Raw genomic sequence first — 27,495 nt, 5'->3', positions numbered from 1 at the left:
ATGATTTTTAAAACACCCCCCAAAGAAAGCAATAAGAGATAAAAATCAGTGAGAACACCACCAAGATGGCTTTGTGTTGGTCATCTACTGCTGAACATGTGGCCTGTCCTTAATTGTGGTTTATATATCAAGTAGGACTCTAGCTTTGAAGAAAACTAATAATTTTTTTGAAGCAGAAGTCACTTGGAGGTGCTTCTTTGAGGATGGGTTTGTGTACCTGTCTCCCTCTCAGCACTGAGACCCACTGGCTCGAACACGCTCAGGTTCTTTGAAAACTCCTCCAGCTTCTTATTTTAATAACATTTATTTCCTGCTCTCCAGAATACACAGAAAAAAAATGAAAATAAAATGTTCCTCTTGAAATTGCAAATGAAATTGTAGCTAGTTTTCTTCTGAAATAAGACTTTAATAAGAATTGAATATTAAACATTATCACTAATCAGAAGAAGCCAAGCATGCTTAAGGAAAAAAAAACAGCAGCTGATCTTATTGCTGATAAAATTAGAGTTGAGAAATCTAATTCTTTTTGTGATAATGAAAGATAGTCTATCAAAGCGGGAGCTGTCAAAAACCTAAAGATGGTGCAAATTGATGTGTGTTTGAATTAAAACCTATTTATTTTAGCAGTTCAAATTTAGGAACACACCTTTAGTTAGCATTTTTATTTTTCTATAGATCAACCCTATCATATTAAATGGCAAGTCCCTGTACCTGAACATAACCACACATACTCTGCCAGACTCCCTGATCCACTATATAAGTGATGAGCTGTATTCTTTAAACTCAGATATCACTGTGAAAAATCCTGCCTTTCCTGACAAAGACAAAAGGTTAGATCAGATGCAGAGCATCACGGGTGCATTATCTTGTCAGCTGGCTGGAATACATTAATACCGAAAAGAAGTCTTCAGTTAAAATTTTAAGGTTGGTTGAAGGAAAATCTTTAGACCTGCTGTTTATTCTACCCTCTCCACGTGGAAAAAATAAGAATAATAAATCTCAGTGACTGTGCTAAAGCACTCTGGAAAAAATCCAATTTAATTAGGAAAAAACACTGCTAACTTGGGGGTTGGAAACTGGGGCTTTGAAACAAGTATAAACCATTATAAAGCAAGTTTGTGATTAATAAGCAATGAGTTCTCCCTTGACAGATACACACTGCTGGTTATTTATTGAAATTTCTTAGTTTATGGTCTACATGCCACTCTCCTCACTTGTGAAGAGGGATTGTGAAACTCTCCTTGTTTACATCCATGTTCATTTTACTCTTAACAAGAAAATAACAATGAGGCTGGGACTTGTTATGCCTGAGTTGCCATCGTGAGCAGTATTGGACAATTGCCTCCATCTTTCTATTGTATAGGTGTTTAGCCGGAAAGAGCAAGAATAATTAATACAGACTGACACTGTACTGTTATTTGAAAGAAAGGGGAAAAAATCAGCATGTAAAGATATGTCAGAGACATGTATCTGCTTATAGTAGATTTACTTAACGTTTTCTAAATGAAAATCCGGGGTAGAATGTTAAGCTAAAACATTAGGGCTTAGCTGTGGCAGAAGTCTGTTATGATGGACAGCATCAAAGACTTACTTCGGCTTTAAATGAGTCTAGTCGTGCAATAGAAGGAAGATGTACTCTTATAATACTATTTAGTATGCAAGTTTTATATATTGAGATATACAAACCATTGGTGGTATCCGGCATTAGAGGAAGCTATTTGTTTCAGTATTAACTCCCAATCACACCTGTAAGGTATGATTCAATAATGAGTAACAGGTGTTGTTATGGGTGTGTGTGTGTCTGTCTGTCTGTCTGTCTGTTTGTGTACACATGTTCATATGGGGATGGGCAAGCATGTGTCCCTGTGTACTTTGGCTTGAGAAGGATGGCTGGAGAAGTCTTGCTGAAAAGGGTGTCATTTATGCCTCTCAAAAAGTTAGCCAAAGAGTGTACACTTACACAGGAAGATGATTATAAGGTTTATAAAGTGAATGGGGAAGAAAACATATATGACAAGCTTGAAGGACCAAGGTAAATATTTAGAACTTTACTTGTGTTTTAATTTAACCCCCTTGTAATATGCTATGGGCCGGCCCATTTGTTTATGCAATAGAAACTTTAGCTTTCTGTAGATTTAATGTCCAGAGAGCTACAGGATCTGTTGTCTAAACCACAGCTCAGAAACGCTGGGTAGGATTTCAAGGCTGTGGTTCTCGAAAGTCAAATATGAAGGATACCTGTGGAAGGATCTGATTGCAGAATTTCACTTTTAGAAAAAGGTTGTGAAAACCTCTGAATAACTTATATTATAAAGTGGAAAACACAGGACCTGGATTTGAAATATACTGAGAGTCTGTTTGGCAAACTGCTGTGTAATGAGCTATTTGTTTGTTTTGTTTTTATTAATTTTTGAAAAGGACTTATAATCCTGTCTGTCTTTTTCCATCTCATTCATTACCAAAGTGTCAAAATACATAAATCAATAGATGTGCTAATAAATAAAAATAAATATCAAAATAAACATAGCATGACCTGAGTATTTTATTTTAAAGAGATAATGTTTTCTCAAAAATTCAGGAAGCTATGATATCTGAGATCAAATTACCAACAGACATGGGGAGTAGTGAGGGCCAGTTTCTTGACTGACAGATACCACCTTCTCTTGTAACCTTAAATGGTAAATAGAGTTAGCTGGTACTATTTGTTCTTCTTATGGAATACTTAACTCATCAGGAAAGCATTCACTAAGAACTACTCACCTTATGAAGTGACACATGTCCCCAAACCATCACAACATGAGGTAACACTTCAGAATGACAGAGAGAGGAGAGAGAGAGAGAGAGAGAGAGAGAGAGAGAGAGAGAGAGAGACAGAGACAGAGACAGAGAGACAGAGACAGAGAGACAGAGACAGAAGAAAGACAGACAGAGACAGACAGAGATATAGAAAGAGAGACAGAAGAGAGAGAGAGAGAGAGTATGATAGAGACAGATAGAGAAAATACAGAGCTAAGATACCTAACCCAGAGCACTTATACTCCATGGCCAATTACTACATCTATGTTTCATCTCATAAGATTATAAAGATAACAAGATATTATTGTTTATTGATAGAGTGTTCAAGGAGATATTCCCTGTGATTCATTTAGCCAGTATCAACATGGTAGAGATTTGTCAGTCGTTTCTTCTAAAACAAAGGTGCACATCACCCTAAATTGAAATAGATTCTATGTTGGTTCACATCAAGTGAATGATTATGAGAGCAAAGATGAACAACTTCAGTGTTTGTCAGTTTTGAGATGCGGAATCATCTATCCCAACAGTAGTTAAGTTTGACTTACAAGAATGTAACTGCATTGACATGTACAGCCAATGACCTTTGTGTATTTAAGTACATTGTAGATGCTTCCCACATAGAACCTCAGTTGAGCATGTAAATCATTTTGGAAAACTGTACAATTTTTTAAAAAATGATTATAGCACAGGAAATGCTTATTAAGCATTGGAATATGTAGAATTCCTTCAAACACTGGCTGTTGCCCTAAGATGACTTTGGGGTTGGGTTAATGGGGAGAAACTAAACTAACTAGTGTCTCATCAAGTCTTATTCTGAATCAGTCAGCTCCTGACTGACAGACCAGGTGATCAGAGATATACAATGAAGATCACGTTTACCATTCATGACTGAAGCAGATTAACAAAAACCACCAACAAATTTAAAATGTAGTAGGATGAAAATAAAGGTCCCTGTCTTGGGGACAATTAGCAAGAACAAGAGATAACCATATAACACTCCCATACCTGTATATTAACTAATCATAATTTCATTCAGGTAAGCAATTCTTCTTTTTTTCCTAGTTCTATTTGATCTTAAATCCTTTGCATTGTTTAGGGAATACAGAATAATTATGTATTTCTTTCATTTTAAATGTGTTCTAAACCTGGGAAGATGGCTTAGCAGGTAAAGTAACTTAGCAAGTATGAAGACCTCAGGTCAGACCTCAGTTCTCAGCACCCATGTAATAACCTGAGCATATTGATATGTAAGTATTGACATTGCTGTAGGGTGAGCACTGCCAAGGTGAGTGGGTCTCAGGGGATCCATGGCCAACTAATCAAGTGAATTTGTTATCTCCAGGTTAAATGACACTCAGTCTAAAAAAATGAGGCGTACAGCAATGGAGGTACACAGACCTCCATTGTGTACCAGATCTTTAGTACACAGACACACATACTCATTTTAAAAAGTGCATCAACCTCAAACAAATGCTTCACTTTAGCTTCTTACACAATAGATCCCATTAAAGTAATTCCAGTACTCTTCCTAAACCTAGCCCTCTGTGCCATCATAACATTTCATTAGGGCCATTGGAGCAATCATAACTGAAGAAAATCCAGCAATTCCACCAACTATGCAAGAAACCCTATAGTAAATTATTTAAGGGTTTTTCCATTAATAAAAACGAGGAATGTATGTCTAAAAATGACAATCTATTACCACGTTTTTGAATAATTGAATTTAACACTGTGGTGAGATTTAGCTAGGAGGAGATGTCTGGGAGAAAGCGTGGAGCCTGAGGGAAATATTTGTAAGTTATTTACAGTGAAATCCTCCCAGAACTCTGAATTGAAAAAGGACCACTGAGGAACTCTCTAGACCTAAACAAATGAACATGAGGCATGAATCATGTGAAATACGACTGATAGACCTACAGAAAGTTGATTGTAGCCATTGAAAGTATTCTCGTAGAAGAATATAAAGGCTTTTACACGTCACATGCCTAAATGTCTATTACATTTTGAAACATTACCTTAGATCCATCCACTGACAGAATCCAGATCAGCCATCTGCCCCAGATAAAGATGCCTCTAGAGAAGTGCATTTCCATCTCATCTTCTTTTATGAAATCCAGTTTGAACAGCTCATGTCAACAAGGATGCCCTGCTGATTCTGGAGCCAGAAAAACCCATCGGCCATACAAACTGACTTTGAACAAAAGGATATTGTCTCCTGTTTTTATGTTTGTCTGCTCTTACTCGAGACTTCTGTTTGATAACCCTTAGATTTGGTAAAGACATGTTTCATTCTTTGACTCATAATTTTTCACTCAATGCCTAGAGTCAGAAGAAAATGATAGATATTTCTCTAAGCTATATGATGTAAAATAATGGCAAAGTGATAGTCTTCAAGAAAGAAAAAAAATGTGTGCTTCTAATAATGCAAAAGGAGGGATTTCAGTTTTTGGATGCTTGCCAAAGACCAAGGTGATATTAATTTTGGGTTATTTAATAAATTTAAGAGTTTATATTCAAAACAAGATGCGCATTTCTTTGTATGTTTTCATCCACATACATAGACACGTGATTCTAAGATTCAGAGTGGGTGGGAACACACCTTATTCCTTCATTTATGATTGGTATGATCAGCTAATTACTTCATTCTACTGAACATTTAGAGAAATTCCCAATGTGTGCCCCCCCCTCTCTCTCTCTGTGTGTGTGTGTGTGTCCTAGGGTACTGGAAGCACTTAGCATACCTTCCATTCCCTTTTCATACCAAATTATAAGGTCAACACAATTAGTATCCCACTTTAAAGAAAAGAACTGTGACCTATTTATTGTGCAGCATAGTTTGGAAAAAGGTATTAACCAGAAATCTAAGCTCATTTAAAAAAAAAAAACTTCTTAAAAGGGAGCTTTCTTAAACAAACAAACAAACAAACAATAGCAACAACAGCAAAAAACAACTGTTACTTTGTATTAGGCTCGAGTTAGAGACAAAGGATAATTTCTTAACCCTTCTTTAAATTATAGCTGTGACATATATATGTGTGTATGCTAGAAACACACACATTCCTAAAGTCTAAGCAGGAAATGATGCCTATGGCACCTAGCATTCTGGATCTTCATACAATAATATCAGTGTATAGACATATTCTGGGTATTCACATTAACACAGTATATTGACCTTTCTCTTTGTGACTCTCAACCATTCTCTCAATGTCTAATGACTTCTGGCTGTGTGCTGATTGTGGGTTAACTAAAAATCACATGCCAATGGACTACTGGTAGTATTTAGCACTGCACGTAGAAGGTGCATACATATTTTCCCCGTAACACAACAAATGAAAACTTGTACAGAACATTGATTGGGAGTTGTGGGATTGAAATTGGTAAAACGACTAAGGAACTCAAACATATAACCCCTTTCTTAGAAGGAAATGTGGTGGTATTAATTTATACAATAGTTTCCTGAAAAGCAGTTTGAAAACTCACACCTCTCCCAGACCCATCATCTTTCATATTGATTTACATTATCCACTCAGAGCTTTTAGCCCTTATTTTGAATTGATCTTTGGTTGACTCAATCTTCCTTTAATTGAACTGCTCTGCTACTTCATCTTCTTATTTGCCTTCCTTCCTCTCAAGTAGCTGGAGAACAAGCAACAACACAAAAGAGGAATTCCACCACTACTAGGATGCATGGACATGTGTCTGTGTGTAGTCTAACAGGAAACAGATGATGGCTTTTTTTTCTAGATTGACAATGTTACCACTGTTTAAGTAAGCTTTGCAAAGCAGGGAGCAGTGAACTTGTTTCCCCAAAGAAGTAGTATTTGGGGAAAAGTATATTAAATAAGAATCACATTACTGTTGGGTGGTTTTACATTGTAGACATTGTACATCACATTGCTCTTTAATGGTGAATATGATTTCGCTGCAAAATTTTACACTATTTTTTATTGTTGTTAATTTCTCTTGTACATGGGAAATGATTTTATACTCACAGGGAATAAATTTTTATCTCCTTAAAATAATAAAAAGCATGACTATGGATTTAGGTAGATCTTAATATTGACTCAAGGTCAGTGATCACTATATTGGTGTGTTTGAGAAAGTATTTAAAATCTCTTGCTTTTAGTGTTAATGAATAAAATTGATGGCAACAATAACTCATTCATTTTAATAAATGAAATATAATAATGTATGGAACAACTTATCCTTAATTTCTGATACGCATAGGTGCTTATTAATAGATAAATACTTAAAATTTAAAAATACCCAAACCACTGATGCATTTCTTGGTATTTGTGATTCATGTCTAAATAAGCTATCTTTGGGGGCCTGAAAAGATTAACTTAAATAATTTAATGGCTAGATTTAAAATGCATTTTTTAGAAATAATGGACTTTGGTTCAGTGGTAGCACAATAAAACTATGAAATATTGATTCCGAAAACCTGATAGGCCTGTGGATTCCCTCTGTCAGTGCAAGCTCTGCATCTGACACCAGCATCACGACAATTTATGATGTGTGTGGAATCTAGACTACAAATTTAGGTGTGGAAAAGTCGTTAAAATATCCACTTTCAAGCAATCATGAGAAGTGACTCATGGCAAAAGATAGTACGTAACAGAAAGTAATTACAAAATCAGGTTTGTAAATTGCTGAGGATATTGGCCTAAAAGTTCTGATCTTCAGATTTAAGTTACTGACACCGAACTTGTTTCTCTTGATGTTATCATCCACTACGCATGACCAATTTCTATTGGCTGTAGTATAAACTATAATCCCCACAAAGCCTTGTAATCCTAAATTCTAGATAGCCAATTAACAGAGCCCTTTACCAGTCAAACCTTATTCAGATTAATTGGTACATCTAATTAATGACTATAGTTCCTCTGTTCTGAGGAATAACTGGTAAATAACAATTTTATTATTTAAATATTTTCCTTTATACATCAGATTTTAACTATGATTCAAACACCAAATAAAACAAATGGCCTGCAGAAATAAATGACCATCTTTTGCCCAGTCTGCTTTTTTTCCTTTTCACTCTGATTATCCTTAAGAACAAAAACTTCAAAGCAAGACAAAATTAAACACAAATGGATAGTGAAGAGTGTGATCATATTTTCACATTTATAGTCACAAAGCTATTTGTCCCGAATCCATGTAGGGTGATTCCCTTCAGTCAGTGAATGTTCTAATTGACAATGGTTCACAAAATTAGTTTTCATCCATGGAAACCTTTCAATAAGGTAAAACTGCTCAGCCCTTAGAAAAATGTCAAAATTCCCTTATTTATTTTATAAGAATCACTATTAGAGGCAGAAAAAATGAATTTTAACTATTTCTGAGTATAACATTTTTAAAGTGCTTATGTGAAGAGACTTTTTACTTGTTCATACTAGGAAATTTATAGAGATCTGATGAGTTCCTTAATAGATGAACTGTACTTTGTGTTATAGTCACTATAAGAACACAAGAGTACTTTTTTAAATTAGTGGAGTGACACATGAGGTGCTGACTAAGGTGTACTTAAAAGGAGGCTTAGCATTGAAGCTAGCGGGAGACCAAGCTACAGAACGCTCTGAAAACCACAATCACTAAGGAAACCTCAAAGGAGCATTGAGTGAATTATTCCACATTGGGTAAGTTAGGACCCAGGATGTAGAAACTTGATTATTTTAAATGACAAGTGTTTAGTAGCTGCAAAGATTACTCACTCCAGAAAAATGTTTACTTTAAGAGTACAATGACCTGATTTGTGACTTCTAACCTCTCTCACAGTGGACTTAATCCTCGTGGAAGGAAAGCAGAGAGAGATGGCCACCTGGGGTCACTGGCAAGCTAGCCTGGCCTACTTGGTAAGTTCCAGGCTAGCGAGAAACTTGAAAGAATAAAATTAAAACTTAAAGTGAAATTTCATCCTGTGTACCCAACACACACACACACACACACACACACACACACAAACACACACACACACACACACACAGGAGCACATGAACACACACATCACATGCACATATACACACACAGATACAAGCAAATGCACGCACAAACACACAGACACACAAGTCTAGATTGAAAGTGTTTGGAGTGGAGCTTGATCTCTGTGCACTATATAAGTTTTCATAATCTAAAAATATGTCACTTTAATGGAACTTAGTATTAATTTAACCAAGCTAGAGATACAGACACTTTACTTTCTACTCAAATTATGGTTTTCCTAAGTGGGCATCAAATTATATTTTATAATTACATTAATTTGTGCTTTTATAGGAAAACTGGAATTTTTTCATGATGAATTTTTCCCACATGGTTGTTTTAAGACTACTAATGATGAGATTCATTATATTTATTTATCGGTTCAAGCTTTCATGTAATCCCAAGTTGATCCCAAACTCCTGTATAACTGAGAGTATCATTACATTAAGATCTTTTCACCTTCAAAACTCAAATGATGGAATATAAGAAGGTACCCACAGCATGGGTTTCTATTTTTTGTATATGGTCATTTGTCACAGAAATCTTTAGTTTTTAATTAGACTTAGGTTTCTAGAAGTTCTGTGATTTGAATACAGAGAAGTACCACACACCCGTCACACAATTCCCTGTATTAAACCTCGTGTTTCTATGGTTTATTTGTTAGAATTCATGAGCCATTGGCTGGGACTACCATTAACTATGTCAACACTTAGCTAATCCATAGCTTTTCGCTTGTAACCTACCTGCCTGTTTTCTGTCCCAGGAGTCCACTTTCAACTACCAACCATCCCCTGTTAGCCCAGTATTACAACTTCTCAGAACTTTCTTATTTTTGATGTTCTTAATGGTTTTAAGAAACATTAGCCACCAACTAAAGAGTACATATGGAGGGACCCATGGCTCTAGCCACATATGTAACAGAAGATGGCCTCTGTGGTACATATGTGGTTCTCCATGAGAGGAGAGGCCCTTGGTCCTGTGAAGGCTAGATGCCCTGGTGTAGGAGAATGCCAGGACAAGGAAGCTGGAGTGGGTGGGTTAGTGAGCAGGGGAGGGGGAGGGGATAGGGGGTTTTCACGGGGGGGGGGGACTAAGAAAGGGGACAACATTTGAAATGTAAATAAAGAAAATATCTAATAAAAAAGAAATATTAGCCAGATGTCTTTAAAATACCATCAGCTAGAGTTTACTTTTAAGTAATTTTTTTTGTCATAGTCAACCTATTATTTTTAAGGAGAAGTGAGGCTAACTCTGAATAGGAGGTGTATTTTTCATGTCATGATTAGCCTGAGTTGTGATATTGGGGGAAGCCCACTGGTACAGTTGATGCCCATAATACTAAGACAGGGTAGATGTCATTGGCATTCAGATTCATAACTAAGTGTGCATAACTTCTCATTTTTACTCTCTCCTTTGTTGTGACTAAATTTTTCTAGTCATTATTTTCTAAATATATATTTATTAGGTTTGTAAAATTAGATAGAAAAATAAATATGAAGAAGTATGCTTGTCTTGCCAGCAAAGAATAATTTTTTAGGATGATAAACTAATAGTAAGAATTTTACATCTACTTGGTCTTATATTCTTATGCTGCTCCCTATTTTTCAACATGGTATTATGAATATAATTAACTAAAAAGTATGCAAATTTGTAGAACAATATGTTTAATATTGAATCTTAGCTGTTGTAGGGTATAGAACAGGCAGGAAGATCTGTGCTCTCTTTCCATTCTGATGCCGATTTTTCAAATCAGAGGAACCCTTGGCAAAGTACATTAACTTGAACATTTGCATTCTCTTAATTTTTAACATCATCATTAATTTTTACTTCATACAATATAAGTGGATTATGCGTGTAAGAATCTAGAAGGGCATATGGTAAAGAATTATGTTTCAGAGGCAACATCATATGCCACAGCAGGAATTACTAATTATTATAAATGCTTTCAATGATTGATCAGGCAATAGTATTTCTCCAGGTTATATACTGGTGGAAAATTAACCAACGTGTTCCCTCGGAGGGTTAAAAGTAAGAGTATCAAGAAAATTGTGTTTGATTTCTCCACCTTGCTTATCATTCTGTAAGAACAATAACTTTATATCTATGGTCTTAGGTATGTATGCCTAACCTTTCCATGGGCATTTATAGGGCACACAATTAATCCTCTTCTTTGTCAAAAATGTATCCTCCAATTGGCTCAAATACATAGCGTCCTAGACTAAGCTAAAATATATTTAACTCAGGGGAATGCTTTAGAATCTTGAGTAAATAGGCATGAGAGGTGGTATGCCTCAGAGTCAAACCTCCAAAGAAAAACTTTGTTCTTCACAAAATTAGTTAGGGAAAACTACAAAGCAAGTACTATTCCACAGCATGCTCTACAATAGATCTCATGAAAGTATGATTCCATATGGACCTTTATATTTCTAAGACTTTGGTAGCAAATAGCATTTGGTAGCAAATAGAGGGCACTCTGCATAAGGTCTGATGAATATTAGCCATTTTTAGCATTAGATTTGCACACATACTAAATGATAATACAGATTATAATCTACATTTATTGTGTGATTATATACCTAGTGACTTATATTTATTTTACTTTTTCTAGGCTGCATGTTTCACCCTTTCGGCTGTGAATTGTTAGGAAACTACAGATATTCATCAATAAAGTAAGACCAGAAGCTTGATGCTCATGCGTCAGCTATTTTGGGTCTCCCAACCTGTGTCTTATGCTACCAAAATATACTTCATTTTCCATCCAGATGGATATAAACATCATGTACCAATAACTAAGAGTAGAGTATTTTCTTTGGTTTTTTCTTTTGTTTCTTTTTCAGCCTTACTATTTTAGCATGGTGTCACTATTGTGACTGGAAGAAAAGTTATTTTCTTTTGAGAGTTCTGATTACAACATGTACAATAAATTTTCAACTGAGAAAATTGTCTAAAATGAGTTTCTTGCAGTTCTTCAGACTCTTGGCAATGTGGCTTCTGAAGGAAGATGGCAAGGAGAAATAAGACGAAACAATTTTAGAGAACTTGATTAAGGAGCGTCTTAGGTGTGTCACTATGGAAATTATAAATCTGTCTGCTGTTTTCACTGTTTGATATGTATGCCTGGCTTTTGCTTGGTATTTTAGGTAAATCATTAAGACAATCACAACAAAACACTAGACACAAAGCACCAGCTTTCCACGATGAATACCTCCAAATGTTCTCTTGTCAGTATGAAGTTCCCAAAAGCTATCAGAAAATTCTATCAATTAAGTTATTATTTCTCTATCACCTTATTGATTTGTAACTTAGTAATTCTAGAACTAAAAGAATGACTCATTTTAAGCAACTTGAGATCCAGAATTTTCCAACTAGACTAATGGGATTTTTCAAAATGTTCTTAAAATCCTTTTACCAAGCAAATTATATTTATCATTCATACACTGCTATTGTATCTACTCCCGATGCAGATATCTGTGTCTATATGTGTCCTTTAGTTAAAATTTATTAAGTGTATTGTATATGCTATACTAATTGGGCTGAATATGCATTTGCATTTGAACAAGATATTTCCACAGCCAACTGTAGTCTTCTACCATTTTATGCACTTCACAGTCTGTGTTCTAATTTTAACTTGGGATTCTGATGTGTATGTTCATATATAGCAATTCTTGAACCAACCTGTAACTGTCAGCCTGTAGGGAACAACTGTGTTTGAACATCTGGATGCAACACATGTTTGCAGTTGGAACTGAAACATCGTTCAGAGGACCTGGATTTTTAAAAAGGAAGATATTGTAGCAGCGTTCTAAAGGTGTCCATTGATGAGAAATATATAATGAGAAATAAGAAATATAGATATGATTATGGATTTATTGTAACAAACAAGGGCACAAAATGGTGTTCTGAGGTGAAACAATTTACTAAAAGGTCACTCATGGTCTTTTCTCATTTAACATGAATATTTTGATTATAGGATGAAAAAAATAATGATAAATGGGATTACATGTGAACCTAGCTTCACGACATATTAGGGGAAAATGTCAATGATGATTTACATTCTAAAAATGCAAACAATCTTTGGGATGATATCGCTTTTCTAGCAGATCAAGCCAAGTCATACTTCGTTAAGTAAACACATACTAATAATTGTATGCTTTCAATATAGGCACTAATGTAATCTTTAAGTCATGACTAGAAATTGACCTTCCCTCTATAATTGCCTAATGTTTAGAATGCTTTCTTATAATACTTAAGAGAGAGTATTGATCCCATCTTGTAGAAACTGAATTAACCTCTTTATCTGAACCCTATGGTTTGTATTTAAAATGTATGTATCTGCCAGCAGACACTAATTAATTGGTATCTGTTACCTTCTAAAGGGGACTTTAAAGCATTTACTATTTGCCTGTGTAGATTAAAGAAAAACACAGGGAGCTAATTTAAACAGAACTTTGCTGAAATGTCAGGAGTCCTTTAATCTAAGACAGAAAGTTCACATTAGGAAAGTCTTTAATCTCCACCCTTTCATACACTACAAAACAAACAATCTAACCTTTCTACGTGTGTGCATAATTAAGTACCACATTAGTTATATTGTGATTAGGTAACATCCAAACTATTGCACACATTGATATGCTTTATTCAGTTATTGTTGATAGTAGGAAGGGAAATAAATGGGTACGGCTTTCAAATGTTCTCAGTCTTCAGTTTTTGACTTCACACATTTATGTATGGAACTAGGTCTAAAACCCCTTATGTTCCATAACTTGGAGGTCAGGATAAGTTTCTAATAAGTGGTGAATCAAACATCTTCTTATCAAAATAGTCCTTTGTACTAAGTGTCTTTAATGTATTTAACTAAAATTATTCCTTTAAATCTATTTTTCATTAACTTGTTAGAAATATACATTTTAAAGTAATAATCAGTTTTCTAATTTTGCTTTTGACTGTATTGTTTTATTTCTATATTAGCACCCCTTGAAGCAGTATGCACCTGTTACTATGTTTGTAGTGTTAGTTATGTATGCTCACAGAAATATTACTTGGTAAGAAGAACAGAGTCTGAATTCTTTTCCACTTGAAGCATTTGACTGTGTCAATATCATGTACCATGACCCTTAGCATGGAGAGTGCAGCTAACTTCAAAATAAAGACTCAGCCACAATAATTCCTAACTTACTCAGACACTCTTTTAGTAACTTAGAACAGTGCAATTAGTTCAATCCTGACAAATTCTTAAGGGTCAAACTTGACTTGTGCCTTTGGGCACATATTAGTAACTTCATGCAAAGGTCTCATTTCTGAGATTCCTCAATATTCACTTCTGATTATTGGTTTTAAATTTCTGACTTGGAATGATATCTACTCATCATGCTTCAGTAGTGCCGTCATGGGATTATAGCTTTCAGTTTTTACTTTCAGAGGGCAATTTCAGAATAATTCCTGTAAGATTCATGTGATCCTCCTGAACTAACAAAATGAAATAGCTACAGTTTTACAAACCAGGGAACATTCCAATGTATGAGCACCACATTAACTAAAAACTCTATCTCAACAAGTCATATATAACCAATGCTTAGGAGGAAGTTGAAAATCTCTCTCAAACCACAAAGAAATGGAGTGTTTTATTTTCAACTACTGACATATTAGTTATTGCTTCACACTAACTTAATCAATTTTATGCCTTAGTAATATTTTTTGAATAGTACTGAAGTGTAGCAAGAGCAAAAACAGTACACTCATAGCTGTAGAATCGATTTTTGACCCCAATGAAGACTGATGACCTACTAAATGATGTGAGGCCAAACTTTTCCAAAAAAATTGAAACTGTAAAGAATGAAGACATGCTTCAGTACCATGGAGACTCTATTGAATAAGTCTGTGAGTAGAAAAGATATTATATCAATTCATTTTTATTTCTGTTTGCAGTGTTTGAAAATTCTAAGTCCTGGGAAATCACATTAATTATGAATTAATTGTATCCTAGAGATTTTAAAGTTTTTCACAGAGTTAGAAAAACTCCTCAGTTTGGATAATGAAAAAACTTGATAATGCATATTTACACCAAAAGGTCATTCTTACTCCAATGATGTTCAGAAACAGAAATAAGTTGAATTTCTAATTTCTCAGAGGACAACAGATCTAGACTAGGCAACTTTAGACTAATGTTGAAAGTTTCAAGGATAACTATCTGTGAGTTTGTTGAGCATATTCAATTTTCAAAAAGTAAAAATCATATTATTTCTGCAAATCAAGAAATTGGAACATTAATAAACTTTCAAAAATATAATAAAGCTTCTAATAACAGAACTTCAGGAACTTTTCCACCTAAGCTAAAAATTTTGTAACCATGTATGCAAATTTGGTAAATGACTAACAGTGACCATTCATTTTGAACTTGACATTTGGCCAGTGGTTTCATGCCTGAGAGATAGCATTCTTCACACCTGTTTCTTGCTCGTAACCAAAGAAAGAGTATAGAGCTGTCTGTGTGTTTACTGAGGAGATACTGCCTTTCACAGACTAACAACTTCTCTGAACCTTCTCATCGTTCATTCTCTTCATACAAATGATGCTACATATTGACATATTTCCCATCAACTTTCTCCCAATATTTTTGGTGTACCCGAGGCAAAACTTGCAGAAAAATTCTTTGCATTCATGCCAGCTACCCGACAGTGCTACAAAACTCATAGCAGTAATAATTCTTTCCTCCTTTAATTTTCTCATCCTTAGTCAACTGAGTATTTTACATATACTCCCCGTGGACTTAAACCTTTTGTAAGTGAAATTGGAAAATGAAATAAGTCATGCACAGGAACAAGATTCACAAGTCTCCCAATGAATTATGCATTTCTGCATGCAAATGCTCTTATTTTCACAATACTTTACTGTACTCTGCCAGGCTGTGCTTTAATCTTATGCTACATATTTTATTGTATGCCAAAGTTAAAGCCACTAACTAAGTGTCAGTGTAATGATTCCAGATTAGGGGGTACATGAATATTTTACATGGGAGAATTTGCCTAGGAACAACATTTGTATAAAATAGTCTTGACAGTAAAACATTATACATACAACAAGAGAAGAGCTATATTATATACATCTAAATCAAAATACATATGTATGTTGAAAGGGTTTGGCATTGTATTTAATTTACACACTTTTTAACCTTTGATCATACAAAGTAACATAATTATATTTCCAAGTTATTGGGGTCCTGAAGGGAACAAGGAAATGCAATTCAAGCTTCAAGTGATTAACATTACAGAACACTCTTATCTAAACTGAGCAGACTAAAATTTCACAAACCTGTTGACAATGCTACTGTTATATTCTCCATAGACCTGTAATACATTCTTAATATGTTTCCATTATTACACCTTTCACCAGAAATATCAGCAATGCTGATTGACCTTGCTCAAGAGATTGCTTTATTTTAAAAAAGAAAATAGTAACAGGTGAAAATAGATACAGTTACAAAACTAAAAGTCTTTTGAGACTTAATGCTATCGTGCAGCATATGAAACATAACACCTTGAATTTTCTTTCTGCCTCAGACATTCGTTTTTGGGTGCTACCTGTTAATTGTGTGTGTATGAACTCTTGATAACACCTCTTCAGGAGAGACTCTGTGAAGACGTTTTTGAATAATAAATTAATCCTTCATCATAATGATTTGATCAAACTACTCTACAACTTAGGTGTTTTACCATTGGTTCCCGCAAATTTCAAAAGTTGGAGGAGATGATCCCATTACTTATTTAAAACATGCACAGCACGCTCTTGTAGCCAGGAAAAGACTTATACAAATGACAGTGGGCAATGCAGTCTATGTAGAAAACTAGACATTGTGAATTGCATGCCACATCACAGCATGAGTTCAGAGTCCCGGCTGTGAACCTGAAACTCCCAGAAAAGCAATCATGTAGATTTCTATTAAGAGAAATTTAATTTTTCTTTCCTCATTTAATGACAGTTTATCTTGGGAACTGTTTGTGTGGAAGGAGATTGATATGAAGGGGAGGGGGAAAAGTCGGTCAGCACAAGCCAGGCATTAAGAAGCACTCACCTTTAAAGTGTGTCAAAGTGTAATGATGCCAGGAATATAGAAATCTTAACTGCATCTTACCTGTGGTAGCAGTGCCTTGGAAGTGTTGAGTGCCAAGAAGATGCAAGTCTCTAAAGGAGAGAACAGGGGGTGTTTGCTCTCTCAGTGTTAGCAGAACTAGAGTGTTCTGTGCATAAATAGATTGCCTCTTCAAAGTCCTTCTGACCACGGTGGTCACACGCACTAGTTAGCATCTGTGCCCGGAACCCCCGCTGCTGCGGCTTCTGCAGCCTTGCTCCTTTGCTCCGAGACCTAATATATGAGTGTGCGGAGAGCAACCTCCCCCTCCCTCCCTCCTCTTTTGCGTGTTCTCTCTCTCTCTCTCTCTCTCTCTCTCTCTCTCTCTCTCTCTCTCTCTCTCTCTCTCTCTCTCTCTCTCTCTCTCTCTCTCTCTCCTCCCTCTCTCAATTAAGAGTTATCATTCAGCTTTCTTCAGCAGGCAGACTGTCAAAGGGGACAGACTGGCAGGCAACTGTGCCGTTGCCCCCCTGCTGAGGCACATGAATGTGTTGTGAATAAAGACAAAGCCCCAAACCATTGCAGCGTATTACTCGCCGGGAAAGCACCGCAGTGATACAGTGTTCTGCAACCCAGCAGGCAGGAGCTGGCTGGATGGAAAATTGTTTGCTTTTCCTCCTAGGAGTAGCATCATAAAGTTTAGGCTCCTGTAGGAGACCTTGTTTTCCGCGGGTAGAAGTTTTTTTTTTTTCAACCGTGTGGACACCTTCAACAAAAGTATTTTAGATACTTTTTCTGGCACCTTAAACTTAGAGAATCTACATAGTCTCTAGCTGCCAGAGACTAGTTTTTTTTTTTTTTCTTGACTTTGAAAATAAAGATCAGCTATCTCAGACCCAAATAAATGTGTTCGTGGTAGTGGAAGATGGATTTCTATGTCTGAGTATTCTTAAGGGACCGCCTGGAGAGGGTATCGGGCGGGGGAGTTGTCTGTGAAGATGCAAACAAACAGAAAACATCACTATCTCATAGGTGCCCAAAATAGAAACTGAGATAAACTGAAGTGAAATTGATGAATGAGTCTGGAAAAACATCAGCGCAAAGATATGGACAAAGCCAATAGATGGTTCCGCTGATTTTCGACAGCGCTCCTACTGGTTAGGTGACTAAGAGTGACCTTAGGTGTCTAGTTCATGTTTCCTTGTGCCTTTTGCAAGTGCTGAGATATAAATAAACACGGGCGGATGTGTATTCTGTATATAGGAAAGGTTTAGCAGATAGCCTGCAGGCACTTGCCTAAGGAAAGTTAGAGGCTTTTTGTTTTATTTAGTTTTGTTTTTATAGAAGTTACACAAAGTTATCAAATTAATGATACAGGAATTTGGGACACATTTCCCGGTTAGTCACAGTCACAGTTACAGTTTTAAAGCTATAGCAGAATAAGTCAGACATTAGTTTCTGGAAAATAAACTAATTTTTGCCCTAATTTAGAATTAAATGTATCTCTGAATTATCAGCACTAGGAGTAAGTAGTTGCTAGAAGATGTCAAGTTCCCATCTCTCATGAAAATGGTGAACAACGGAGCTAAATAAGCCAGAACAGATGAGAGTGATGAGTTAGGATATTGGATGATGGATTCCATCATATTCAGTGTGGTTCCAGATGGTTCCCGAAGCTACAGTCATTACATCCACATCCACAATCATCTAGAGAGAAGGAACAGAGCTGATATGCTCCCTCGGAAGTTACACCCAGAAATGGTCCCTGCCATTACCTTCAACAGAATTTAACTATGCGCAAAGCTTCCTGAAAAATAGTAATGTAGGGGTCTAAATAGTTTAGGAGAAAGGGAAGGAAGACAGGAAGAGTGGAAAGGGGGGAGAATAGGAGTTTCTGACATTGTAAACATGTTGGACATCCACATCTACTGGACTCTATTAATTTCAATGTAATTTAGTGAATCAAACTCATCATTACCAGATGTGGCTTACTCTACCACGGTAGAGAGCATCATGTTTGCAAGTAACTTGTTAAGAATGCAAGAACTCAGCTATTTGCTTATCCTAAAGCCTGCCTGAGTAGAACTGAAACAAAAGGAAATTAATTATTGAATACAAAGAATAGATTTAGGATCCAATTTTAAAGTGAAAATAAACACTTAGATAAAAGTAATTTGGGGAAATCATTCTTTGAGTGGAAGTTATTGCCATGCAGGAATGAGGACAGGAGTAAGATCTCTGAACCCTTAAAAGGCCAAGCATGTGCAGTGGTCCACGATACCAGAACAGGGGAAGTGGAAATATAGAATTCCATAAATCAATTTGGCTTATTGGAGTAACCTTCATTTGCACAAACACACAGTGGTATGACCATACACACATGTGCCCATTTGAACACATACAAGGAATACGCATAAGAAGGTACAGAACTTTTTTAAAAATTATAAAAAAAAAGAATGTAAACTGAGTGAAATTGAGCCATGTTGGAATACGCAAATCTATAGCCATCTTTAGCCTGGGGCCAATAGTATATGCTGTGTCATTGTTAAAACTCCTTTAGCATTTATGTTACTCTAGGAAATATTCATTGTTCTAAATATTTAAACCTATATTTGTCCACAGATAGACAGCATATATGAAACTGACAGTTTGATGAAATCTATTTTAAAAACTATAAATATAAAATTTAATGCTGTATTAACTTTTGTTTCTTATCCACAAGATTTAACTGGAACATAAAGTGAACCTAATTTTGATCTTACTTTTAAAAATATATTGATCATATTTAAATATATACTTTGTTTTCTGATCACGTTTACTGAATGAGTATCAATCCTACCTTTAAAATTAAGATTTGAAAGCCGCTATTTCCATAAAAAACTATGAGATGTTTATTTTTCATTCTTATCCCATAATCTGAATTGAGAAATGGAATTACACTCAAGCCATGTTAGCAAGATATCTAATAAAGAAATTAATATTGTAGTTATACACTTTTCTACAAACAGCTTAAAACACTACAGACATATGGTTGGTGATTTTGTCATTTTAGCATCTAAAGATAACATGACATCATTATGATCAACACACCTTAATTATTTTACCGAATCAATTTAGAAAAATGCAATAACTAATTTGTCATGCAAATTATCTTGATAACTAAAGCAGAGGATATTGGGGGGGATTCTCAGGCCACAAGAACAAAGCTCTTCATCTTGGGAATTCAAGTTGAAGGTAATAAGAAATATACACACAATGTCATAATTTTCCATATCAACAAATTAGTTGTAGTTTCTAATAAGTGTTCACAAATACTTGAAAAATTGAACACAGATTCATTATAATTAAAATAATTTACTTTTTGCCCATTTATTCAGCTTCAAACTGAATGTCCAGTCTACAAAGAAAAGAAGGAACCCAAGACAGCTACTGTAGGATAAAACAATATAGTAACATTCCTTATCAGTAACTCCTAACATATGCATAGAATATACTAAGAAGCATATTTTGACTAATGAGTGAATTTATTATCAAGGAATGTAAGAAAATATACTTAAGTAAACTGACTTTAAAACATTACAAATAAAGTGTGGTATGGCAAATGTATACATACATACACACAGTGATATATGTGCCTATAAATTATTTACTTGTTTATATGAAAGTTGGAAAAAACTTCAAATAGATAAAACTTAACAAAATGTGCAACTTGTGTATATTAAAAATTATAAAACAGTAAGAGAAATCAAATGACCAAATCTACCCAAACTGAAGAACTAAAATACTAATTCTTTACAAATTGACAAAGATATGTGAATCCTCTCCACATAACTGAGCTGCATTTTTATAACATGTCAATGTGTGTGTGCATGTGTGTGTGCATGTGTGTGTGCATGTGTGTGTGTATGCATGGGTGTGTGTGTGTGTGTGTGCATGTGTGTGTGTGTGTGTTGAACAAACAATCTTAAAAAGAAAAAATATAGTAAAGTCTGTGGCTGGAGTCAAGGCTCAGTATAACAGTTGTTGTAGAGAACTTCACTTTGATTTCCAGCATCCAGGGCAAGCAGATGCTGAACTGCCCATAATACTACCTCTGGAACATTTAATGCTCTCTGCTGGTGTCTGCATCTAATACCATGCATGTGTGTATAAGCACACAGAGACAAATAAACTTCAGTAAAGACAGGTATTGTTGGACAGTGGTGGCGCACTCCTTTAATCCCAGCACTTGGGAGGCAGAGGCAGGTGGATTTCTGAGTTCAAGGCCAGCCTAATCTACAGAGTAAGTTCCAGGACAGCCAGGGCTATACAGAGAAACCCTGTCTTGAAAAAACAAAACAAAACAAAAACCAAAACAAAACAAAAGACCGGTATTACCTATATTGAAGAGTTATAAAAGTTGTATCAGTTAATATATTATGGTAACAACCGTACACAGATAATTATACAATTAGACCCAAATAATTAAAAATACTTTGATTATGTTGATTGGTATAATACTTATACTTTTCTGCACTAACTTAATATTACAATCAAAACAAGCATGGATTATTTTAAGTAAAATATAGCTGAATAAAGTGAACTTGAAATAATGGAGCAACTGAAGCACCCACAGTTCACCAACCTACTGGAGATTACAGAGTAAATAAAAGAATTCCAATGTAAACTCTAATATACAATTCTTCTCGTAACTTCTCATTTCATGTTATCTCTAGGTAAATGCAGAAGCAAGTTTTAGTTTCAGGAATTGAAACTTTTAATAAAAATGATAGGGTAAGGGAAACGAGAGGAAAGAGTTCTTGACTTTGACCTGAACAAAAACTCCAAGGTAATAAATTTGAGACACCTCCAAAAATGAAGGTCTCGGTCTTCACTGTATTGTTGGTATGTTTTTGACCCTCACTATAGAAGCCTTGTTCATACTCATTCTCAGAAAACTTATGTCACTCCCAGCCGTCCGATTTTCTGTGCATTGTTTTAGCTATCTTTGTTGTTTTATATTTAGTCTACCAAAATCCTTCATGAAACCTATGTGAAGGACTCCTTTCACTTAATGAACTCTCTCTACATTTCTTCAAGTTCAATGACAACTCTACAAAGGAAAGCCAGAATCCGCAGCAGTGACTCAGTGGTTAAGAGCTTATATTGTTCTTACAGTTAAAACCTGAGCCTCCCAAACCCCTGTCAGATAGCTCACAACCACCTGTAACTCCAGCATCAGGGAATCCAGTGTCCTTCGAGCCTCTGCACTCACATGGACATATTCACTCATAGATACACATAATTGAAAATAAACATGAGATATTTAAAAATGAAATCTGATCAATCTGTGACTTTGAAGTAACTTACAATACTCTTATAAGTCAGAAATAAGCTGCAGATGGGATTTCCTTGTATGTAGAATCCTGCTTCACATATATTAGATGTGACTAAAATATGGCTGCTTGGCTGGAATTATGACCATAGCAATACTTTTGACTTACCTAATAGTATACTCCAGTTTTAGTGTCATTGGAACTTGATGCCAATGATTAAAAGATATATGTGTGTGTACATGCATACATATATATGTATGTGTTTATTATATATATATAGATAGATAGATAGATATATGTTTACATATTTAAATATTTGCAAATAAAAATATTTCTCTCTCCTGGATAGAACAAGTACTGGTGTCTTTTCAATTCAAGTACAATTAAAAAATTCATATTCTTCCCTCTACCTATTCTTTCATTCTATATACTTGTATAAAAGAATATTTCTTTGCTAGTTTTAACAATAGGAACATAATTATCTATGTATACATACTCAAATATGAAGTGAAATAATGTTTTCCTGCAAAGTCAGTAAATTTTCTATATTTCTAATGAGGTAAAATTCTTGATTTACAAACAAGCAAGATTGATTTTAATTTTTAAAACACTTGAAGAGTGCTCAGTGTGTTTTTGCCAATCCATCCCAGGCCTCCTACATCCAAAAACTCCTCCACAAATCAAATTAGTGGATGATCACCCATAAATAAATAATTGGTATAACACAAGAGGCTAATAATTGAACATTAGTCATGCCTACTGAACAGAATGAGCATAGTTCATTACTTTTAAATTTTTGATTAGTGAATTAATATGAACATCATAAAAACCCTCATAAATTTGTTTGACTTCTTTAAATATTGTTTGTATTCTGAATGAGGAAAAAACATACCAATACAATTAAGATATAAAAAAATCTACTCAAATAAAGGTAACTTCGAATTTGCAATTTTCTTATTGTAGCGCAAAAAATAATGATGCTTCGAAAAAGTATTAAATTTTCATGAAGTCTAATATTAGTGAGAAAGTATGCAGTCCTATATTTAATTGTATCATTATTGCTATTGTTATATGTAGCTCAAAGAGGAAAATTTTGGCAGGCAGTGTTATGGTGTAAATTCCCCAAAGACCATGTCTTGGCCCCATATGGAGGTGGTGAAACTAATAGGAAATGAGGCCTTACTGAAACAAGTTAAGTAATTGACATGAGCCTTTTTATAGTCTCTGTCATACCCCATTTTCTGTCTGTCTCTGTCTCTGTATTTCTCTTTTCCCTGTCCGTGTGTGTGTGTGTGTGTGTGTGTGTGTCTGTGTCTATGTCTGTGTGTGTGTGTCTGTGTGTGTGTGTGTCTGTGTGTGTGTGTGTGTCTGTGTTGGCATATGTGAGTGTGCCTTTCTCTACTTCTCCACCATGTACTCTTTTTATGTTGCTTAGCATCACTTCAGGCCCCAAGGGCTAGGTTAACATACTATGGATTGCAATGTCTAAAACCAGGATGGAAGAGAAAGCTTTCTTCTTTTAAGGAAGGTAATTTGTCACAAGAATGGAAAGTGGATGGGAATTTTGACACATCACAGATTGTTAACACACACAACTGATGTTTTGTTACTCTTTCACTATCTTTCCCCCATAGAACATCAGGACAGATCAAACACAGATTTTATCGAAGTGCAGTTGGATTAAACACTTGCCTTTTTTGAGGTTCTATAGGGAACCTCAGCTTCTCTGGTGTTTCTTCTGACTCGCAATTGCTTCTGCTTGTATAACTTTAGGGAGGGGACTTTTAGCTTCTCCGTATTCTCAATCCTTGTGGGTGGTATGAGCTACCTAAGCCTAAAGTTACATGAGTTCTTTTTAGTCCTTCCCAGGAGGAAGTGTTTCTATTAGAAGAAAATTGCTACCCATAGAAAGGTTCACATTTTTTCTCATGCATTGTCATTTTGAACAGTAAGGATAAATTCAGTACTATCACCTTGGCCTTAGAGTTCCTGAGTTAAATACTTGAAATATAGTCTTGAAAATTGCAGGAAATGTGTTACCTATGAGACCATAGATCTTATTTGAAATTGGTCAATGTTACTAAACATTTTTATAATATTGATTAATACAAAAATCAATTTCCTGTAAGTTCTAAACCTTACTCTAAGTTTTTCCTCTTCAACTCAGTAAGAATACATTAATCTTCACATGATTCTTCATATTATGAGTAAAAACTGCTTATTACATTTTTGCTTCCCCCAACACACTCACATTCAAACCAAATATGGCTGATATTTTCTATGTTTGTTCATTGTTTGAATGAAAATTATTTTATATTTTAATCAGTAATTTATTAAATTTACTAGAAATTTTCAAAATTCTTTTAAAAATTTATTTTTTGTGTAGTAAATAGCTATTTTAGACAATCTTTTATGTGTTCTTTGTCTCTTTGGGGTGACAAATTTTAGAATTTCTTTTGTGTGTTATTTATTTTTTAATCTATTTTCCGGTCACCATCAATTCAAATAACTGAGGTAGCCCTTGGCTCCTACAGTAACTAAAAACCCACAGACACAGACCCACATATTCATGGGTTGTTCTGAGCTATCCTTTGATGATAATTAGAACTATAAAAGAAAAAGCTATCTTTCTTGCCAGACTGATATACAATACATGAAATCAGATGTACAAAGATATTGTTTTTCCAGGAAACCATGTGCTATAGAAAATAATCTTAATTAATGGAGGAAAAGGAATTCTTGTCAATAACTAAGCCCAGTTGAGAATGAGGTCTTGCAGTTTTCAGCCATAGTAGACACAAGTGTCTTGAGGCATTTGAATGTCTTAGAATGGTAGCTTGAGGAATCTACAATATGAAACAGCTGGATTTAGCCTAAGAAATGATCATTGGGCTTCATGTAGATTCCTAGCCTTCAATTCTGTTGCCTCACTGTGACCAGACATGTTTCTTCTATTATCCATGTGTTAGTATTCTATTAAACCTAAATTTATGGCTATACACATTAAGTCTGACCCACTCAGTTATGAATGGAGCTGTTTTGTGCAGCTTTAATAACTAAAAGTCATGGAATACATTTTTTAATCTCTCCATCACTGGACATATTTAGAATGCTGTACAGAATAGCCTCACATGGGTAGACATCACAGCTATGCTCTAGGTAGAAATGGGCCTGTTGCTTGTTGCTTTGTGTAACGTTGCATAGTTATACAGTGACACACCATGTCTGGATGATAAATTGGAGTTTTCAACTGGGTCACAAAGATCAGAGTTTAAATTTCAGAGTCTGACCTATATAGAGGAATTAGTTCAAAGTTCTTTCAATTTCAGTGAGATTACATAAAAGGTTAAAATGAAGACAGAAGTTAATTTATATGTAACAGATCTCTTGGGGAAAACAGTGCCACCTATCCTAGAGTCTGTAGGGACTGAGATAGCTTATGGTGTGAAAGCAATCAGAAGATGAAACAAATTGCATCAGAATCACTACGCATAAGGAGTTTGCTGTCTCACAAATCGACACAATTGGAAATAGACCGCTTGGCTTGTGATAAAACAAAAATAAACCAAAAGCAGATAGTTTGCTACTGATATGAAATTTGCCAATTTGCCTGTGTTCACATGGATTTCAGAACAAATATTCTGTATATATTTTCCTTAGTAATGTATGCACCAGGTGAGAGAAAGGGGAGCAAGAGAAAGGGGAGGAAACATGGGAGAAAGAGGAGGGTGAAGGAAGCAGAGAAAGGTTGAGAATCATGCCTTCTGGGAAAGTGAATCCTTAACTTCCTCAGCAATGAGATGTGAGTGTTTCTGGCTAGGAAGCCAGAGAATGAGGGCAGCTGAAATTTCCAGAGGAATGCACTGTCTAGGTCAATCACTTGTATTTGCATTATAAGACTAAGGAACATGCAAACGTTCCACAATGGACTATACTCTCTATACTATAGAACACAGAGGAATTAAATTCATTTTAAGATACCCTGGACAATTTAGATTTTTCTATGTTCTGATATATCAGTCTCTTTCCTTCTTCATCTTAACCATGTCAGAAATTCAGGAAACAAAATGAGATAAAAAGGAAGTCCCTGTTCTTTTCCTCAGATCTTCACTGACAAAGTTCTGGTGCCAGAAGGAACACTGCGATAAACACTTCATATCCATATAGAACTTTTACTTATGTAAATTTAGACTTAAATTTTAATTGCGGGTATTTCTCTTTAAATGCAGTTGAACATGTCCAGGAAGTTTAGGAAAACCAAAATCTGTCCATGTTTTGACAAAGGAAAAAAATCTTTCCTTTGTGCAAAGGTCCATGGTGAAGGGACCATAAGAAGAAAAAGAGACAGAGGAAGAGGAGAAGGTGGAGAGGAGGAGGCAGAGGAGGCAGAGGAGGCTGAAGAAGAGGAGGATGAGGATGCTGATACGGAGGAGAAAGAGGACTTTGGGACTTCATATACTAGGCCTGTTATTCTGTGTTCTTCAACCCTGCCTAGCACAAAAACAAAACAAAAACAGCAACAAAATTCCCATTTTAATCTCATATGTGAATAAGAAAAAGTTTAAATAAAATACAGATTAATGACTACACTTTTGACTATTCTTTGGTAAAATGTTAGTGAATAAAGTCTAGTACTAACTGGTTTATCTGGAAGAAATAGCTGCCAAATAAGTATGCTATTCTCTCTCTCTCTCTCTCTCTCTCTCTCTCTCTCTCTCTCTCTCTCTCTCAATATCTAGAAATGTTCTGGTTGATTCTAAGTCATTCTGGTGACTGGTACCACCTTTCCCAGCCTTCCCAGGAGCCATCTTACTTTCAATGCTTAGAGAACTTGGGTATGTTTCTTCAGACAATGGCCAATGACTAGGGGGCACTAAATTATATACACCTATAGTCATCAGTTTGAATAACATTAAAAATTAATTTTTACAATGTGCTTTAATTATATTCATCCTTTTTCAACTCCCCTCATATCCACCCACACTATTATCCCACCTTTGTAATATCTTTTTTCTATTTCATTTTAAACATATCAAGCTCAGTTTGTTTTACCAGTGCACTCTTAGATGTGTAGCTCTTTTACTTAGTGTGGCCAGGCTAAAAGGGAATGCACTCTTAAAGAAAACTGACTTTTTTTTCTTTCACTATTTATTGTTGCCACTAATTCCTCAGTTAGAGGTGGTACTTTGTGCCCACATGCTCTCTCTATGCTACGATTTTGTCTCCTTGATACTATGCTGGTCTTGTATATGCTGTCATAATCATAGAGTACTCATATTGGCATGTGCAACTAACTGTCCTGTTGTATCTGAAGGACACTCTTCCCTTATAGGCGTCATG

This window comes from Apodemus sylvaticus, chromosome 10, assembly GCF_947179515.1.
Source record: "Apodemus sylvaticus chromosome 10, mApoSyl1.1, whole genome shotgun sequence".
In the NCBI taxonomy this organism is placed as follows: domain Eukaryota; kingdom Metazoa; phylum Chordata; class Mammalia; order Rodentia; family Muridae; genus Apodemus; species Apodemus sylvaticus.
Note: the sequence above shows the minus strand (reverse complement) of the source record.